The sequence below is a fragment of the Alligator mississippiensis genome, chromosome 3 (genome assembly GCF_030867095.1).
Source record: "Alligator mississippiensis isolate rAllMis1 chromosome 3, rAllMis1, whole genome shotgun sequence".
NCBI classification, from domain to species: Eukaryota; Metazoa; Chordata; order Crocodylia; family Alligatoridae; genus Alligator; species Alligator mississippiensis.
In genome coordinates this window covers 210,702,080-210,705,545 of record NC_081826.1, presented here as the reverse complement: position 1 = coordinate 210,705,545, position 3,466 = coordinate 210,702,080, and the positions used below count along the sequence as shown (strand labels likewise).

General features: G+C 38.7%; 1 long non-coding RNA gene across 1 annotated transcript in view; it reads right to left on the bottom strand.

Moving 5' to 3' along the window:
- Positions 1-744: 744 nt before the first annotated feature.
- Positions 745-3,466, bottom strand: part of LOC132249139 (uncharacterized) — a 12,060-nt gene continuing 9,338 nt past the window's right edge. The window contains exon 3 of the long non-coding RNA XR_009460545.1: positions 745-1,505. This is a non-coding gene — a long non-coding RNA (uncharacterized LOC132249139). The remainder of the gene's footprint in view (positions 1,506-3,466) is intronic.

The following is a 3,466-nucleotide window of genomic DNA, read 5'->3' as shown; positions in this document are numbered from 1 at the left end:
CATTTCAAACTGCTTCCAGACTGATCCGATATGCAAAAGGTAAAGAAGTACATAGCAAAGAGATTACAATCTTCCCGTGTCTCTTCTGTGACATTTTTATTTGGATGATACAGAATCAGACAGACTTCACATGCTAGCCAGTAGTGCTATTTCATTCTTGGAGCTAGTGCCAGACCAGCTTGTACTAAGTGCTTTTGCAGAAGTTGGAACACACTATGGGAATGTGATCCTACTCAGTGAAGTATTCAACACTTCCTCAAACATCTTAATGGAAATAGTTTTCCAAAGACAACTTTCCCAAAAGAATTGAAGACCTTCCCCATCTCTAATAAAGCAGTCATTGAAAAATCACAGACCTTGCAGTGTTTGGAATGAAGGAAATACTTTGCAGATGCTTTTTCTGTCCCAAAGTGAGAAGAGTGTGGATTTTTTTGGCAGCTCCCATCCTGTGTTGGTGGAGTTCACATAAGCAATTGTGAAAGGACACTCTGAGGTAGAGTGGGTTTTAGAGGAAGTATGTGTCACGAGAGATGACGCATTCTGTCTCTGTGAGAGTTAAGCTGGACTGCTGTTCAACACATCCCGCTGGCTAAGACACTGAGCAGCATTGTCTTGGCTCAATGCAGAAATGCTGACTGTTTCTCTGAAAGGAATTCACTGCCCTAAATGTCAGTCGAAGTTAGAATGAAGCTTTCTGTAAAGAACAAAATTGAACAAGATTGTTGATATGTACTGAGATCTCTTTATTAGTTTCCCCTGGATACAGGAGGCTCAACCAGAGCTCAGAGGTAGAGAAATTCAAAACCAAGACATTCGGGAGGTATCAGGTGCTCAGATGAGAAACAGTGAGGAATGTGGGTAATTCATGGGACTGAGGACTGGCAACACTGGTTGGACGGAAGAATAATGCAGGCTGGTGCTCTTCACCCTGAGACCCACAGCTCTGCCAATGGACCTCAGCTTTACTAACACATTATCCCCCATAGTTCTCATCACTAGCATCTTGCATAACAAATTATTTAACTTTGTCTTTATCATACTTTTCTATCCTGAGGGTAGCAAACCAAGTGCTGGCTAAGTACACAGCATTATAATTTGCCTTTTTAGGATCTTTCTAAACTATAGTCTTAAAAAGGAGTGGAGTGGAGTGTATTGTAAAGATACCCAGGCTAGCACAGGCACCCTATCTGGCACAGCAGCATTGAGATCTGTCCTAATTCACCCTGCTTTTGGCAGGATAATTAGTTGGTGTGGAGCAATGTGCTGCTGCAGCCACACTATTTCCAGGATACGAGCTAGTTTGTTTGAAGCTACTCCAGGTATTTTTACACTCCAGTGTTGTGTATAGTGCAGACATACTCGTAGCCAGACTCATCATAGTTCTTCCAGACTGCATGTACTTCTCAGTTTGTTCCCCTTATCCTCTGCAGACCGTTCTAGCTCCTACCCATTCTCTGGAGTCCATCCAGAAGTGTTGTCAAAAACAGAATGCTTCATGGGAAAACCTAAAGTGATTGCAATGAGTATTTTAATTTTGACACTTTTATTTTGCTGAATTTCAACTTTTCTACTTACTTTTGATTTGACTTTATAAGATCATATATATAATACATATATTTATACATATATAAGGTATACATATGCATATATATGTGCACATGTAATAGGATATAAATTAATATTTATTTAATTCTTACATCTCAAAGTGCTTTTACAATATAGGTAGGGATCACTATCCACTTTAATACACAGGGGGAAATGATGGACGTGGCTTACTCAAGGCCATGCAGTGAACCAATGAAAGAGTTAGCAAATAACGTCGGTTCCACAAGCGCAATGACTTATCTGTTGAACTCCACAGATCAGCTTCCATGCCACTAGCCTTTGACAAAGCATTTTGTGCTTTGATCTTTGTTTCAGATACGTACAGGTGTTTGAGACCACCACCATGTATTCCAAATTCTACTGCAGTTTTGCCTGCTGTATGGGCTAACACCAGGAACTTCCAGTGTTAAATATATGAGTCTCTGCAGCTTGAGCTAAAGAATGTGCCTCAATAGATTTATACCTTGTATAGATCAAATACAGACACAGAGGGAGACACATGACAATCATGAGGGAGACAGCTGGTTACACTTTCAGGATATGTCCACATATACAGTGCAGTGCCATGCATAAATACCTGGAAAGCATAGTTTAAACTGAGCTAAGTCAGATATCTGTGCATGACACTGCATCATGCTATGTAGATGTACCTCATTAACATCAGGATAAATCAGGATCTCTCCAGTGAAAGTGATGGAGTTCACTTGGATTTCCACTGGGGTAAAGGAGAGCAGTATTTATCTCTCTGCATTTACTTTTCAGTCTTATCCACATCCTTTATCAGATGGCCAAGTTAAGATGTTTCAAACACTTGATCATATACTGGTACTTTCTCCTGCAATCTCATAGTGTTGTCTGATTAAGTCATATTCTCTCGGCTTATGTTGTTATTATATTTATGTTGTTCTTGCAATCAGTGGACAGAGGAGTGGGCAAAGGTACATTATTGTATTTTACATGAAAAAACTGTTTGCCCCTAAGGAATAAATTTCTGTTCTGATTTACAGCAGAGGAGTACTGGAGTGACCCATGAATATCAATTTACCTTCGTGTAAATAACAATAAAATCTCGCTCCATGATTCTGGATGAATGGCTAGCCATTTAATTTACAATGCCCCCCAATCTGCCTTCTTCCTTCCACACACACTTTTTATGATCTAAAAGGTCTAAAAGTCCACTTGCAAATAGCTGGGCTTGCAATATTGTCAGTGAAAACTAAAGGTGACTTCTGAAATTCTGATCTAAACTGCTTCTGTGAACCAAAGGATAAAAAGCACAACAGCAAAAACTTGAGAGTTAAGTTCCCATTTTATCATGAAAGAGGAAAAAATCCAATTTGATGACTCTTGTGTTATCTCTAAGAACTGTAAAAAAAAAAGTTTAAAAAAGGTAAATGCTCTTGTTTACAGTTTTTCCATAGCTGTAGCACCTTTGTTTGAGGTAGAAATCTAATACATCTTCATGAATCTTTTTATTTTATGCCAGGGAGGAGGATGTGCTGTTTCATATTTGTCTGCAAAATACTATGGTCAATTGCCTTTTTATAAGATGAATATATAGTGTAAAAAATACAATCTTTTGAAATGATTAATACAGATCTGTTATGGCCTCATATTTTATTGAAGAAAGAAAATGAAAGGAACCATTCAAGTGCTCTGGCCTCATTCCCCCTTTGCCTGCACCAGTTTTTGAGACAGGACAAGTGTACACTATAATTCTCAGTTTAAGTAGAGAGCAGGGGTTCAGCACTGTATCATTTACTGAGAGGAAAATGGTTAGGCATATAGTGCAATCTGGTGTACATTGTCTTTAAAGCTTCTTACAAATCATACTTTTCCAAATAGTTATGTCTTGATTGCT